Here is a 17,770-nt window from a genome sequence, read left to right as displayed (position 1 = left end):
TAAGGAGTAAAGCAGGGCTCCAGGGGACAGAAGGATGAGTAAGTACTTTCAAGGAGTTGACAATCTAGGTGAGAAAGCAGAAAGATGATGCAGAAATAAATGGCAAGCCTGTCTGTGATCCCAGAAAGATGGTTAGGAAAGCTACTGCCCTGCCCTTTTCTTTATTTGCTTCACTCTCTCTGAGGGAGGTGTGTCCATGAAATCACTTGAGATTCAACTCAAAACCCTTAGAGTGAACCCTAGCCAATGGCTAGAACCCAAGCTGATAACCTGCGTCTTTGGACCACTATACCTTTCCTAAAGTCATATCAAGGTCTCCACGGTCTCTAACTCTCTAGGGAACTTTCAACAGGTGAGTCTTTAAAATGGCTGTGCACTCTCCAGCACTTTAAAACCAGAGAAGTGGCTGCAGGACTACTCCTCATTTTCTGGGTACACACACTCTCTAAACCCTGGCCTTCTCCACATACTTACAATACTTACCACAAAGGCCATGGCAAATACCTCTTACTCAATTTCCCATTCAACTGTGTCCCTACTTTATTTATTTATTTTTTTTATTTTTATTTTTTTTGCGGTACGTGGGCCTCTCACTGTTGTGGCCTCTCCCATTGTGGAGCACAGGCTCCGGATGCGCAGGCTCAGCAGCCATGGCTCACGGGCCCAGCCGCTCCGTGGCGTGTGGGATCTTCCCGGACCGGGGCACGAACCCGTGTCCCCTGCATCGGCAGACGGACTCTCAACCACTGCACCACCAGGGAAGCCCCCTACTTTATTTTAAAGTAAGTGACTAGGTGGCTAATGCCATGACTGCAGCTTTAAAAAAATAATAATTGCTTACTGATACTCTTAAGAAAAATTTAAATTAATTTTATTGAGGTATAATTTCCATAAAAGTATCTATTTGGTACCAAAGGTATATGATTTGATGAGTTTTGACAAATTATATTCCTGGTTAATTATCATCACATCAAGATATAGAATATTTCCATCTTTGATGACTTGTTCTTTTCTTAGGATAAATCACTAGGAGCTAGACTGTGGAGTGAGAGGTATGTACATTTTTAAAGCTTTCACTATATATTACCAAATTGCCTTCCAGAAGCTTATTACAATTAGCCATGCTGTGATATAGACAAGAATCCTAAATTTAGATGAGATCATTGCCCTATTGACAGTCGTGTTGTCCCTTCCAATAAGATCTAATTTTGATTAGAATGAATAAAAAGAGGTTTAAAAATTCTTTGCTTTGATAATTAATATCACTGAATTATTATAAAAGTGGAACTCTTAGAAGCAAATTAAAAGCATGTTAGGAATAGAAATTGTTGATATGTTTTTTAGAAGATGACAATTTAATATAAAAGTTTTAAATTATGTATTTTTTCAAAAATAGAAAAACTGTAATTGAGATAACATTTACATATGATAATTTTTTTCTTGCAGCAATGCTATTCCAAAGGTAATCCATGGGCCTTAGTATCAGTGTCACCTGGGAACTTGTTAGGGAGGCAGATTCTCAGGCCCCATCACAGACCTCCTGACTCAAAACCACTGGGCTTCAGGCCCCTCAGTGTTTTAACAAGCCCTCTATTTGATTCTGATGCATCCACAAGTGTGAAAAAGATGGTTCTTTGAGAATATTTTAAGAAAGAGAAAAAAAATGAAACCCTTTCCAACACTAAGGAGTAAATCTGGCATTCATTAATCACCAAATATCTTTTTCAACATTTACTTTAACCTTTTAGATCTAGGTCTCTTATCTGTCTAAAATGGTTGTGATTTTCTTAAGATTCCTTCTAGATTTAAAAATTCATGATTGCTGTGTGCAAAATTCTGAATTAAGGGCTATAAAAGATATAAAGAAGTCATGAGTCATGATCTTTATCTTCAATGAACTTACCATTTGGTTGAATAGGCCTAACATAACTAAACATACAGGCTCTATTGGTAACTGAATAGGCCAGACAACAGGCCATACAGGTGCCAGAGGAGATGGAGATCACTGAGGGTCTTGGGGGACATCTTGGGCTTCTGTAAGAACATGTAATATGAGGTGTACATCAAAAGTTGTATAGGTTTTGCTTTAGTGGAAGAGGATGAAGGAGGGTATTTCTGGTGAAAAGACAGCCAAATAGAATAAAAGGTGTTTTAGAAAGAATATGTAGCTGTTTGGCTATGTTGGAAACTACATGTAAGTGCATAGCTTCAGATGAGCCTGTAAAGGAAGGCTGAGTCAGAATGTTATTGGAAACTTACATCCGCTTTCTGGGTATTTTATAAAGTAGACAGTTCTTAAAAGAAGTTTTCCTGATCAAATAAGAATCCCCCTGTAGGATGGTTTGGCTATGCAAATCAGATCACGAGATTCATATTAAGGAAAAGCAAGTCACTTAAGCCATATGAATCAAGATTCCTTTTGAGCTGACTGGAGAAAGGTAGACTCGAACTATAACCATGTTCTTGGAAACTTTGGAAATTACCTGCTTTCAGAATAATAAAACTTGAAAATTTGCACGTTCCTTCCAAAGAGAATTGTAGCTAATGTTTGGTATATTATATTATAAAGGCTGTGTTATGACCATGTTTTCCTGTACAAATTTAAAAATCCCAGTATTTAATGATGACCTAGTTTAATAAAATTCAAAACCCTTTTGACACTGCTGTAGGACATTAGGCTAGGCACATGAAAAAATTAGATTCAATAACCTACAGAAACCACAGTATGTGTATCTCATATGATACTCAGGATTCTGTTTTTCTTTAGAGAAATTGCAATGAAATTAGAAGTATATGCAGGAAAGTCAAGGAGAATCTAATAAAATATCTACGAACTTCCCATTACTAGTAAGGGGAGATGACATTTTCATGCATAGGAATCTGATAAAGATTTTAAACACCGGTTCATATCAGTCTACTGATTGATAGTTGTAAGTTAGCAGTGGTTTGTTAAAACAACTTACCTGTGTGGAAAATACTGCATCCAGTGATATCTTTTACAAGCTCTTCACATCTTATGGGTATGATGTTCGTGTCTAAAGGCAAAGGATAATACAAAGGTAGATGTAACTTAAAATACAAAGTAGAGGTTTTCACTTTCAAGTATACTGAGTTTATTAAATTGGTCTATGGGGTTTATGATTAAGTATTGACAGTGCCATGAATCATAAGCATGTAGTGTATCCCACCACAATTTGTAGTGATGCTTGTGGTGCTGATGGTACAATTTAACATTTAGATAGTTCTCTTAAACTAAGGGGCTATGTAATTTTAATCTATAATAGTAATTTCTGGAAAAAATTAGACTTGAACTATTTCAATTGGTATCTTGTAAATTGGGGATTAAATAAAACAAAGTGTGTGGCTTTGTCGATGCCCTGTAGAGATTTGACTGCAAAGTGTTCAGTTGAGTGCTTGACTGCCTGGACTGATGCTTTATTGAATTGATCATTGTGAAAACACAATTTTGCCTTTAGATAGTCATTTGTTGGCCTCCCCTAGTCAAAACCACTTTGCTTTTAATAAAGCTTTGAACTAATAGAGTTTCTAAAGGTTTCTTTGAAAACCTCCCTATTACTTATCTCTATAAATAATAACAGTATTTATAACAGCTCTCTCTGAGCTGTTACCTCATTTTCCTGTCTAATAATGTGACATCTGACATATTTATTTGAAAAGAAAAGTGACCAAGAATTAATCCTTTGTAAACCACCAGCACTTGAACAAGTTTGCAAATATATGGCTTTATGTAACAATTTTCTAATATCGTCTCTCCATATAGTACCTATTTTGAGCAAGAGTAAACAAAACTTAGCTCTAAAATATTCCTCAGATATATTTATTGTAACTTCCACTGAAAGCAATTTTTATTTCACTGTTATCTCAAAGCTGTACACTAAAATTTCAGTAAAATTGAAACTAGTAAATAAGATTATAGCTTTTACAGAAGAAACTTTAAAGATTAAAACTGAGTTCCTACATTCAAAGATAGAATTACAAAATTAACAGCTATTATACACAGTAATGTGATTGACATTGCTAGGTCTCTGTAAGTCAAGCACAAATAATCACATAATATGTGGGACCAAAATACGCAAAACTTCATAAATACCTGTAGGTGGGTGTTTTTCTATTATTATGTGACTGTATAGATTCAAGTTTGACTCTGTAATAATATAACTAAAATAAACTCTAAATTTCAATTCCTTCTTAATCACATCATTAATATAAAAAGTTGTATGTAACAGTTTTGCACATATTTATAATTGCTTATACATATAATTTTACTACTGTCCAAGTAGTATTACAATTTACATTAGTCACTTACATATGATTTCACCTATAATCCTAATAAATTTGAGCCTATGTGGCTCAGTCAATTCATGAAGTCATACTCCTAAAACCACAGTCAAACCACCAAACGATAATTTAAAAGAAAGTTCAATCTTTGTCTCTTTCAAATAAGTTTGAAAAGGATCTAATCCATAATTCATATCCATCAACAGATCTAAAACAAGCAAACCCAAAAGCTTATTCTCTCACAATTTGTAGGTGTTTTTAGGCAATTTAAAAAATAATTTTAATTTGAAACAATCTCAAAGTTACAAAAAATAACAGAGTAAAATATTTTTTCTTGAAATATTTGAGAGTAACCTGTCAACCTGATGCTCCATCACATCTGAAATATTATTTATTTCTTATAAATAAGTACATTATTTTACATAACTGCATACAGTCAGGAAATAAACACTATCATCTAATCCTCAACCCCCCTTGAAGTTTCATCAACTGTCTTACAGCAGAAGGATCTAGTTCAGAATCATGCATTATTTGTCATGTCTCATTAGTCACCTTTAGTCTGGTATAGTTCTTCAGTCTTTCTTTGGTAACCTTGACACTTTTGAATGTCACGAGCCAGTTATTTTGGAGAATAGCCTCCAATCTGGGATTGTCTAATGCTTCTTCATGATTAGATTTGTTATGCATTTTCAGCAGAAATGTCATATGCGATGTTGTGTTCTTCCAATTGCATCTTGTATCAAGTGGCACACACTTTTTATTTATTCTGTTATTGATGATGATCACTTTGGTTTTTTGTTTGTTCATTTGTTTTTGGCTTAAACAATAGCAATTTACTGTCTCATAGTTCTGGAAGCTAGAAGTCCAAGATCAAAGTGTCAGCACGGTTGGTTCCTTCTAGGGGCTGTGAAAGACCATCTGTTCCATGCCTTTCTTCTAGCTTCTGGTTGCTGACAATCTTTGGAATTTCTTGGTGTAATCCTTATTGCCTTCTTGATACAAGACTGCTTCCCATGGTTGGTTAGAATATCTTTTGTTCTGATGTTTATATTGGCATGTTTAGATGTCAGGTTTAGTCTTCTGAAGATGAAGTTCAACCATTTTGTATCAAACAGCACAACCAGTGTCTGTCACTTTCCATGAATAAAGTTTAATGAGATCTTATATGTAAGATCTGATTTGCTAGTTCTTCCTTGTACAAGAATGACTCTGGTTTCTGCATTAACCTTCACATGGTGTTCTCCTACTTTCACTGTGTTCTCTCTGTGTCCAAATTTCCCCCTTTATAAGGACCCCAACGATATTGGATTAGGGGCCAACTCTACTCCAGTATGACCTCATCTTAACTAATTACATCTGCAATGACCCTATTTCCAAATAAGGTCACTTTCTAAGATACTGGGGGCTGTACTGCACCGTATGAATTTTGCAGGGGACACAATTCAACCCATAACAGAGGCAGAAGGGATTTCTCCTTCCAGTCTACATCTTGTTCCTGTCAGTGCCAGTTGGTTCCAGAAACAGTAGTTAGTTCTTGTTTCCAGGGATTTTTTTTTTCTTCTCACATTCATTTCACTTAGCATAATGCCCTCCCACTTTTTTTAAGGATAACTAATATTTCACAGATTTTCTAAAAAGATATTTATTTCATTTTCTTTGTATATATATCCAGGAGTGGGATTGCTGGATTATATGGTAGTTATATTTTTAATTTTTTGAGGAAACTTCATATTGTTTTCCATAATGGCTGCACCAATTTACATTCTCACCAACAGTCCACAAGGGTTCCCTTTTCTCCAAATCCTTGACAATACTTGTTATCTCTTGTCTTTTTAATAATAGCCATCCTAAAAAGTGTGAGGTAATATGTCATTGCAGTTTTATTTGCATTTCTCTGATGATTGATGATATTGAGCACCTTTCATGTACCTATTAGCCATTTGTATGTCTTCTTTGGAAAAATGTTTATTCAGGTTTTTTTGGTCCATTTTTGAATTAGATTATTTGCTTTTTTGCTGTTGAGTTACAAAAACAAACAGAAAAAGGGATTTTATATATAGAACACCCTAAAGATTTCACCAGAAAAACTGCTAGAACTAGTAAATGAATTTAGTAAAGTTGCAGGATACAAAATCAACATTAAAAATCATTTGCATTTCTTTACACTAACGAACTATCGGAAAGAGAAATTAAGAAAGAAATCACATTTACAATAGCACCAAAAACAATAAAATACTTAAGAATAAATTTAACTAAGGAGGTGAAAAACTTGTACACTGAAAAGTATAAGTCACTGGTAAAAGAAATTAAAGACACAAACAGAAAAATATCTCATGTTCTTGGATTGGAAGAATTGATAGAGTTAAAACATCCATACTATCTAAAACAATTTACAGATTCAGTGCAATTCCTATCAAAATTCCAATGGGATTTTTTTTTTTTTTTTTTTTTTTTTTTTGTGGTACGCAGGCCTCTCACTGTTGTGGCCTATCCTGTTGTGGAGCACAGGCTCCAGACGCTCAGGCTCAGCGGCCATGGCTCATGGGACCAGCAGCTCCGTGGCCTGTGGGATCTTCCCAGACCGGGGCATGAACCCATGTCCCCTGCATCGGCAGGTAGATTCTCAACCATTGTGCCACCAGGGAAGCCCCCAATGGGATTTTTTTATAGAACTAGAACAAACAATCCTAAAATTTGTATGGAATCACAGAAGACCCCAAATAGCCAATGAAATCTTAAAAAAGAAGAAGATAACTAGAGGCATCATACTTTCTGATTTCAAACTATATCACAAAGCTACAGTAATCAAAACTGTATGGTACTGGCATAAAGACAAGTACATAGACCAGGGGAACAGAATAGAGAGACTAGAAAATAAGCCCACCCACATACTGTCAACTAATCTTTGACAAGGGTGCAAAAGGGAAAGGATAGTTTCTTCAATAAATGGTGTTGGGAAAACTTTATATACTTATACAAAAAGCATGAAATGGGACCACTATTTTATACCACTCAAAAATTAATTTGAAGTGGATTAAAGACTTAAGTGTAATACATGAAAACATAAAACTCCCAGAAGAAAACATGGGGAAAAGCTAGACATTAGGCTTGGTAATGATTGTTTGGGTAAGACACCAAAAACACAGGCAACAAAAGCCAAAATAAATAGGCAGGACTACATCAAATTAAAAGGCTTCCTCTCTTGCTTTCTTCCTTTGTCAATTGATGATGTTTTGTTGTGGTATGCTTTGATTTCTTTCTCTTTATCATTTGTGTATCTATTATAAATTTTTGCTTTGTGATTACCACAAGGCTTTCATAATACATCTTACAGTTATAACAGTCTATTTTAAGCTAGTAACAATTTAACTTCAATTGCATAAAAGAGTTCTACACATTTGCTTGCTCCCTCTCACATTTTAGGTTGTTGATGTCACAATTTACATATTTTTGTGTTGTGTATCCATTAACAAAATGTTATAGCTATAGTTATTTTTAACACTTGTTTTTTAATCTATATGCTAGAGATCAAAGTGCTTTACACACCACAATGGCAGTATTAGAGTATTTTGAATTTGACTTTATATTTACCTTTACTAGTGAATTTTATACTTTCAAATGTTTTCATGTTACCAGTTAATATCTTTCCATATAAGCTGGAAGAACTCCCTTTAGCATTTCTTGTAAAGCAGGAATTATGGTGGTAAATTTCCTTGGCCTTGGTTTGTCTTGGAAAGTCTTCCTCTCTCCTTCATTTCTGAAGGATGACTTTGCTAGGTAAAGTATTCTAGGTTGGCAGTTTTTTCTTTGAGCACGAAAATATGATCCCACTCTCTCCTGGCCTGCAAGGTTTCTGCTGATGGCTTTATCAAAGTTCCTTTGTATGTGATGAGTTTTTTGCTTTTTCTCTAGCTGCTTTCAGAATTCTCTGTCTTTAAATTTTGAGAGTTTGATTATAATGTGTCTTGGTGGAAATCTCTTTTAATTAAATCTGTTTGGGGATATTTAATCTTCATGTCCCTGGATGGCCGTATCTTTCCCCAGATTTGGGGAGTTGCAGGCACTTTGAGGACTCTACCGCCAGCTCCATCCCATACTGCATTTCTGCCATCACTCCCATCCCCACTACAGAGATTGTTTTAGCCCCTCACACCAATCTTTCACCTTTCTCCTCAGATTTCTACAGATTTGACTCTTTATATCCAACTTTCCTAATTTGCATCACAGAAGATCTGGAAACTGGGCTAGCAAAAACTCTCCTTCAGGATAAAGGATAAAGAAAGGATAGATTGGGGAAAGATGGATCAAGGAAAGATAGGGAACACTCAAATTTCATTTATTTTCCTTTGCTACTCTACTTACTTAGCTCCCACCCTAGCCTGAGGAGTACAGCAGCAACTTAAAGGACACGTGGTTAAGGGTAGCAATATAGCTCATTCAGAGGATACAATACAATTTCACTCTTGATTTTTACCTATCATAGCTATATTTTTACTAATTTAGCTAATCAGCCACATCATTATTTTAAAAAGCATTTAAAAAATAAATATGCTCAATAAAATCTTGAAATCATATGCTCTCATTATACATTTGCTTTCTTTAATTTTCCCTTTCAAATAAGAACTAATATTGAATTTCTATAGTCTTAATTTATATGAAAAATCTATTTGCCAGTTATATAAATCCATAAAGCAATTATAATTATGTGAATGAAAATAATAAATATGTATAAAGGATAAATAAGTGTGTACAGAAAAATATAGTAGTAGAAACTACTTTAAAATCAAATTCTAGAGAATATTTGAGGAAAAAATAAAGAGTGGATTAAAATGACAGTTGATAGTGAAAATTGATGGCCTTGAAATAAAGTTTAAAAAATGAATATTTATAAAGTAACTACAAATAATCAATTTTATTTAGAAGACATCATTAGTAAGCTCTTATAGCACTATAATAGTCTCATAAGGAGCATAGGTGAATGGATTACTGCCTCTGAAGTAAACTTTCTCTCCATAAAATGTCTCTGACACCACAAATTATGAATTAACTGTGGATTTCTTTGAAGACCTAACAGATCCTGTGGTTATCCTTCTCCTTTTACATTAATTATTTTCAGGGAGAAATAATCAACCAAACCTGGTTTCTTCAAGAGAAGGACTAGCCACTTCATTGGTTTACATAATTTCTCCTCAAATCTGCCATAGGGTAAGGTAAATAAAATGCTGCCTTCTACTAGCTCCACATTGTACTATTTCTTTGAATATTCTTAATATTTAACTTAAAATGTTAATTTAATAAAATCTGAACTTATACATTAAAGAAAGTCCAAATATAACATGTAAAAGGTGGATCTATTCCATAACCCACGATAATAAGCAGTAGGCTTTCAATACAATTTTGCTAAATGAATAAGTGAATGGAAAAATGAGATACTAAAAATATCCACTTCAAAACAGGTACAGTTTAGTTATTTATAGCCATCGTATTTTCTCAAGGCAATTATTTTTGTTACTGAATTCTTACTTTTCCAAATACAAATAATTTATTTAATTTTCATTATTTTGGTAAATACTGATGACTCTTCTGTTCCATCCTAACCCCTAATTTTTAAAAGGAGAGCATAATGCATAAGACACATCTTGTTTAACAAATTGTCTTTGTTGGAAATAAGTAAAAGGTGCTCTATTTCTCTCAGCAGTTTACATTAACTTCATCTGTGCTTTACAGATAACTTTTAGAGCAATGATTCCCAACCAGTGGCCTGTACCTCTGTGGCACAAGATATACTTGTGAAGAGTCCCAGAATGCATGTAGAAATAAGGTTACATATACTGGCTGAAGGTGTTTGTTTATTAAGCACACACACAAAAAATCACTAAAGTGTCTTATGATGATTTAAGTAATCAGTTATTTAATTAAATGGATATATGTATTAAGTGCATAAATATGTACATGTATATGTGTGCATATACATGTGTGTGTACGTGTGTGTTTATGATTAGAATACTACCTGGTATATAGTAAACACTTAACGTTAACTAGTATTATTTTTCATTAACATTTAAAACATTTTTAGAATGTTGGAAAGGAAATACTAAATATTGAACTTACGGATAATATTTGAACATTTGAAAATATTTTATAAGAAACTTTCAGTTTAAGAGCATAACAAAAATTTGATTTATCTTATTTTATTTACAAAACTATAAATTCATGGAAAAAATCAAACATGTAACCTGAGTCATTTCTATAAGCTTCTTATTAGAATGAATGTACTTTAAATATAATATATTCATTTCTATTCTGGATTTTTCCTATATGGATCAATGATATCCTACCTGAGAAACAGTAAAAAGTTGAATTTTTAGTAGATTTCTAGTTGAGAAATATAGGAAAATTTAGTCTGATGATAATGAATTTCTTAATACCACAATTCAATAAAGGTGGCCATAAGCCTCAATTGCTTTTAAAAAAAAAATAGTGCTAAAAATTCCTCATAAACCTTAGTTTGGGACAGAAGGCTGACATTTTGGAAGAACCATATTTGTGTCATAAAATCTAATATCACCTTAATTTGCAATACTTTTTAAGTCAGTGTTTAGTGCTTGATTGAGATATTTTCTGCTATAGAAAAATGCTGATGTAAAATGGCCCTACCTTGAAATAATACTTTAATACATTTTACTGTTTGGAGACTTTAAAATGAAGAGAAATACAAAAGATAATACAGAATATCCCACTCAAAGTAAACAAAGGGCAATTTTTAAAAATATATATTATCCCTCCTTTACTTCCTTTTTCTATTTGTTTAAGAAATAATAACTTACAGATAAAGTTGAATCCCCAATATTCTTTCCTCTAGCTCTATGTCTCTTCTTCCCTCTCTAAAAAGAACCACCGCAATGAATTTGATCTGTACCTAGTCCACATTTTTACACTTTTACTACATGTAAGTATATAGATTTATAACTATCCCATAAGCTTCGAGTTTTGATATGCAGACGTTTTATCATTCAGTTTTAAATATTATTTCATTCTCATTGCTATTTTCTTCTTAATGTTATCGCTAACGCTGGGAAGGATTTTATCTGATTTTTTTAATGTTTATTTTCTTGTTGATTTATTTTGCAATTATATTTCAGTAAGAAAATTTGGCCTATAAATAATTAATTCCTTGAACTCTGTTGAGAATTACTTTTTGATCTAATAGGTGGTCACTGCCTTTTATAAATGTTTTATGTGCCTTAAAAAGAATGTATACTCACTATTTGTTGGGGCCAGGATAAATCCAACTTATTTTTGTGAATTACCCTTAGACAATTTTGTCATACTTGACTCTTAGGCTCACTTTTGTAGATCTTGGTGCCTCCAGTTGAAATATTTTATTAATACAGATGATTAGTATCAATCATGTCTACATACCAATTATTCTGTAAGTATCTTGAAGTCCCAGTTCTGTTATCTTTGGAGAAAACACCTTGCATGAAAGTTTCACCTGAAGCAAATATGACAATATTCCAAGGCAGAATTCAGCTAACTGTATCTTGTAGTTGAGGTATCTAATCTAGGGTGCTTTCCCTAAGTGGTGGGTTATAGTGCTGGCTGGACTTTCACAACCTGCTCATGTGTACACAAAATTCTAGCCAATCCATCTATGTCAAATGCCACTAATTTCATCAATGAGAACCTGTTTTTAATATCCACAATGCTGGTTAGCAAGACTTTTATCAATGGAAACTCATTTCTAACATTCATTGTGATAATTAGCAAAGTCTCTGGTGTTGATGGGAGTCAGAGATAGCTGCAGCACTATAGTAGCCACTTCTGGAGTGTGGGTTTTAGATTAAATGCTCTATAACCGATGGAGTGTACATTTCTGATAAAACAACTAATCTGAGCCCCTGGGGTATATATCATGATGAACACACCCATTTATACTGAACTGTGTATGTTGAAGTAATTTAAGATAAATGACAGATATCTAAGCAATCTTATAATTTAAACTGTCTGTATCCTGTTGACTTGGAATTTGATTGATCTATCCTTTTTTGACAGAAGGATATTCAATCTATTATGCTTGTGGAATTGCCCAATTCCTTTTGTAATTTTATCAGTATTAGGTTACATATCTTAAGGTTATTTGATTAGCTGTATAGAGAGTCATATTTTTAAATCATCTTGGTGGACTGTAACTTTTACTTATGTGTAATATTTCTTCTTAATTGAATAACAGTTTTGCCTTAAAAACCTGCACTATCCAATATAGATCTCACTACAATGGCATTGTTTGGGCCATTGTTTGCTATCTTTATATTTTTAACCTTGTGTGCCATTTTCTTTATGTATTTCTTATACGTTAAAAATATATATCTAATCTTTCATTCTGTAATTTTAGTCATGTCCTTTACATATATTTCTATTAGTGATGTATAAAAGATTATTTCCAGACTCATATTTTTGGTCTTTGTTTATACAGCTTTTTTTTGCTTTTGCCTTCATACCTCTCCCTGCTTTTTATTTCTATTTGTGAACCAATAATGTTTATCTCATCCTTGCCTTTTTTTTTTTTCTCTGCTAACATGGAAGTTATTCCCATTCTTTTAGTGCCCTCGCTTAACTTTCTAGCAATAATAATTATATATTTTCTCTAACCTTTACTGAGTTTTTATAACTTTTAAATGCTATTCTCTACACACCTACACCATTTAAGATAGATAAGTATTTCTCAACCTTGACTCAATTGACACTTGGACCAGATTTTTCTTTGTTGTAGGGGACTGTCCTGTGCATTGTAGAATGTTTAGCAGCATCCATCTGGCCTCCATCTACTACATACTATAGCTCCTTCCCTAATTGTGACAAAAAAAGTGTCTCCAAACATCACCAAATGTCCCCTGGAGGGCAAAATTACGCCCTCCCCCCAGTTGACAACCACTGATTTAGAGGATAAATAAGACCGATAAAGCTCCTACTTTGCTATTTTTTAATGACAAGAAAAAAAGGTAGAATTTGCAAGTTGATCTATACCTAACCATCTTGTACAATTTGCCTCTTAATTAACAGCTAGAGGAATTAAAAGCCAACCATATGTCAAAGTTTTAGAATTACAGTTCTTGCAAAGTTATTTGATCACCAGTTATTTTCCTATTTTCATGAAATTTCAGTTAAGAGCCAAATAAAAAGAGGTTTTTACCTTTAATTTATTTCCCAGAAGTATCTGTGTGTCTACAAAGATTTAGACAGCCACTGGGGCCAAGCCAGGATTCCCGTAGTGAAACAATTGACTTGGCATCACATTGACAACATATAAACAACAGTTTGTCAACAGGCTTCACATTAGTGACAGAAAATTTTTTGGCAAAATAGAGGCATCCTTCTGGGCACCATGGCAAAAACAGCTACTCGCTTTCATTTAGGAATCCTCTGTATGGAGTATCAAATTAATTAAAAGATTATAATTATGACATTTGTTTAGAAAAAAAATTTAAGGAAAAAAATACGGCAGAGCAGAATTTTTGCTGAAAAGAATTTGCCTCTAGCAGTTTATTCATAGTTGCTGTAGACCTATAAACTCTGGGTAACTGTTAAAGGTTTTGTGTTTTTGTTTTGTTTTGTTTTGATTTGATTTGATTTTTTTCCTGAGTTAAAACTAACAGTATGGAAGTTATTTGATAACCAAATTTGGGGAATGTATTTTTTCCAAAATGATGATCACAATACTACAACGTATTCTGCCTTCAAAGTCAGTTCATAGAAAATGAAAATGATAGACACAGTGAAAGCAAAACTACACATTTATAAAAACAATTTCTGTGAAATAAAATGTAAATAATGCTTCATAGCTTTCAAAGAATAGAGTGAGATAAGAATCATGGGAACCTGAAAATGTTCAAAGCAAAAGTAATTCTCTTAAATGTATAAAGAACAAAAGGATTTAAGCTTGAATAAAAACCATTTCAGCACCAAAACCACTTAATAAAGGTGAAAGTAGTTCAATCCAGTTGGGAATATAAATTCTGTGCCCAAACCTGTAGCTGGAAATTGCTCAAGATAAACAGAGGATGGACTTTGCTTAGTCTTTCTATGCCCAGTTAAGGTAAGCATTGTTCAGAAAAATTTGAAAATTTGAAAATATTCACCACAAGCACGTCTTGTTCTCCTTTAAACCAAAGGCGGAAAGTATTGGAAATCGACAGGGTTATTTAGGAAGATCATGAATATAAATGTTAGTGAAGCTGAAACTGCTAGACCTAAAACTCACTAAAAACCATTAAAAAAGCTATTTTAACATTTGTGCCCAGATTTTTTATGTATTATTTGAACACAACAACATCTGAAATGATTTTTCTAATTCTAATAGATTAGCCATTTTCCCGAAGAGGTTTGTCATATAAATGGCATCTGCCTGTGAACATACATTCTCAGTCCCTTAGGATGATATTCAATTATTTAATCTTTTTTTCAACAATTCTGTGCTCCTAGTCTATCCCAGCACTGTGTTAATTATAAAGGTAAGATGTACTCTCTCCTCTCCAGGAACTCATGGTCTGTAAGAGAAGATCAGCGCATTAACTGGTAACTACATTATAAAAAAGTTCCTAGAGAATGTTTAATCCAAACTTAGTGTCTGTGGTTAGCTCTGTGAAAGGTGGGAGGACATTCAAGGACAGGTTGTTGCGCTAGAGAGGCCAGGGGTAAAACAAGAGGCTCTATGCAGGTGCTTGCAAACAAGGAGTAGAAGGAGATGAGGATGGAAAAGGAAGTAGGGTCTTGTGCATAATGATAGGGAGTTTGGACTTTATTCCAAAGTGTTTGAGATCCCTCTGAAGAGTTCTGAGAAAAGGAATGACACAAGTAGCATTGCATGTTAGAAAGTTCATGGTTACGGCAGAATGGATGGCGCTATTTGAAGAAAGGCATCCTGAGACAGAGGCCAGTTAGCAGGCTCTCTCTGGTAGTACAAGGGAGAATGGAAGTAGATACGAAAGTCAAAGAACTTAGAAGGGAAAATGGGTCAAACTTGGTAATTAATTGAACTTGAGAAGTTAAGAAAAAGCATTCCTAAGATCAGTAACCCTATAGAATATCTACAGTACCACAATTTGAGATAGCATATACAGGGGAATAAAATAATGAGTTCTGTATTGAACATTCAACCTTTAACAAATATTTATGGAGTAGTTACTACGTGCCAGACACATTTAGGAGCTAGTGATACCACAGTCAACAAAATTGACAAAAACACCTGCACTCAAACGCTTAAATTTATTGTGGGTTGCAAACAAACAAGGCGAATATGTACAATATTTACAATGTTAAATGGTGACAAGAAGAAAAAAAAAGAGAGAAAGAGATATGGACTGTGGAACTTGAACTTTTAGATAATGTGAGCAAGGACAAACTTCACTGAAAAAATGACTTTTGAGTAATGGATTGGGTTGGAATTGGAAGCAATAGTCATCAGTATTTTCCAAAAGAATGAAAATTACAGAATATAAAATTTTATTTGCAGTACAAAAATGAGAAATCAGTAATAATAATAATAAGCTTATCTTTCCACTCCAGTTCTTCCATCTGTACCTATGGTCCACGTGGGACTATATATGCCCACAATGGTCAGTTCCTTCTCATGGATAGTATATTAAATGTTGGAAGTTTTCAGTCATTTCTAACAATGTCTCATATCGTTCAGTCTCACAGGATTCAAATGATCAACAATGTTATTTCAATATCTAATTGTTGCTTACTGCAAAAAAAAAATGCTGAAAACCTAAGAGGTATCATTCTCTATCCATGTTTTCTACAAAATAAACTCTGCTTAAGATCCCCATGCTCTTTGTAGCAGTTGTGATGGAAGAGTTTAGGTCTTTTTTTCTTCAGATTTTAACTATGTTTTAGGCTGAGAAGGTTTTACTGCCATGACTCAAAAGTCTTTTTTCCAGGCTTCCCTGGTGGCGCAGTGGTTGAGAGTCCGCCTGCCGATGCAGGGGACACAGGTTCGTGCCCCGGTCCGGGAAGATCCCACATGCCGCGGAGCGCCTGGGCCCGTGAGCCACGGCCTCTGGGCCTGCGCGTCCAGAGCCTGTGCTCCGCAGCGGGAGAGGCCACAGCAGTGTGAGGCCCGCGTACCGCAAAAAAAAAAAAAAAAAAAGAAAAAAAGAAAAATGTCTTTATTCCTATGGATGTTTTCTGTGCTTTAATAATCTTGCTTATCCCTCAGGTTATAGATCACTGTGGTTTCCTCTTATAAGTGTTTATGAATGTTGGCATGTGAAGTATGAAAAAACACTGCATTCCTACTATGTGGCCTAAAAGGCCAATGGTTTAGGTTATTTGCTTTTAGAAATCTCCAGATTGAGAAACAGAGAAATAAAAAGACTACTATATATAATACAATTTCACAATTAAGATTTTAAGTCAGTGCTCTCCCATAGAACTTTTAGTGAAGATGGAAATATTTTATATCTATGCCAATTTTTTTTTTTTTGGCCGCATTGTGCAGCTTGGGGCATCTTAGTTCCCTGAACAGGAATCAAACCCGTGCCCCCTGCAGTAAAAGCGCAGAGTCCTAACCACTGGGCCACCTGGGAATTCCCTATGTTGTCCAGTATGGTAGTGACTTGTTATACGTGGATACTGAGCACTTGAAATGTGACTGACACTCTACTGAGGAAATGAATTTTCAAATTTTATGTAAATTTAATTAATTTGAATTTAAATCACTACATGTATCTAGTGGCTACTGTATCGAACAGCACAGTTATAAAATAAACAAATACATTGGAGGAGAACCAGAGATTATTACTAAAATGAGTTTTGAATAGTGACACTAATTGAGACAGATGTATTAGTAAAGGGACTTAAAGGTCAGGGGAAAGCATAGTCAAGTTACAAAAGTGTGAGGGAGCACGCCAAGTTTGGAAACCACAAGATTTTCCAGTATGGATCAGCTGATAGTATGTTAGATGTGGAGGCACAGTGGAAGTTTGAAAGAAATAAGGGAGGTGAAGGGCTTTTTCTGTCATACAGAGAAATTCAGATTTTATTCTGTTGGCATGAAAGGCCACTAAGAGTTCAAAAGGAGAAATAGAGACACAGATGTAGAGAACAAACGCATGGACACCAAGGGGGGGAAAGTGGAGGGTGGTGGTGGTGGGATGAATTGGGAGATTGGGATTAACATATATACACTAATATGTATAACATAGATAACTAATAAGAACCTGCTGTATAAAAATAAATAAAATTAAATTAAAAAAAAGCATTCAAAAGGAAGCAGAACATAATCAGATATGCATATTAGGAAGACTATCTTTTGAAATCAGACAGACCTAGTTAAAATTAAGGACCTAGAGTAATTATATCATATAATAAATAAAGTGATTAAACAAATTAAAGGAATGTCCATGAAATATTCATACATCCATGGAATACTTAAAAGAACCCATCAGATAACTGACCACAAAGAAAA

The 17,770-nt window shown here is 34.1% G+C and overlaps 1 protein-coding gene across 14 annotated transcripts in view; it reads right to left on the bottom strand.

Moving 5' to 3' along the window:
- LOC307195594 (uncharacterized protein) overlaps nucleotides 1–17,770 on the bottom strand; it is a 920,801-nt gene that overhangs the window by 220,846 nt on the left and 682,185 nt on the right. For all 14 annotated transcript variants that reach the window (XR_013830873.1, XR_013830874.1, XR_013830875.1 and 11 more), the window contains one exon: nucleotides 2,964–3,035. The gene's annotated coding sequence lies outside the window, so the exon portion shown is untranslated. The remainder of the gene's footprint in view (nucleotides 1–2,963; nucleotides 3,036–17,770) is intronic.

Source organism: Stenella coeruleoalba (assembly GCF_951394435.1).
Source record: "Stenella coeruleoalba genome assembly, chromosome: 12".
Classification (NCBI taxonomy): domain Eukaryota; kingdom Metazoa; phylum Chordata; class Mammalia; order Artiodactyla; family Delphinidae; genus Stenella; species Stenella coeruleoalba.
The sequence above is the reverse complement of the archived record's forward strand: the minus strand, read 5'-3'. Positions and strand labels throughout refer to the sequence as shown.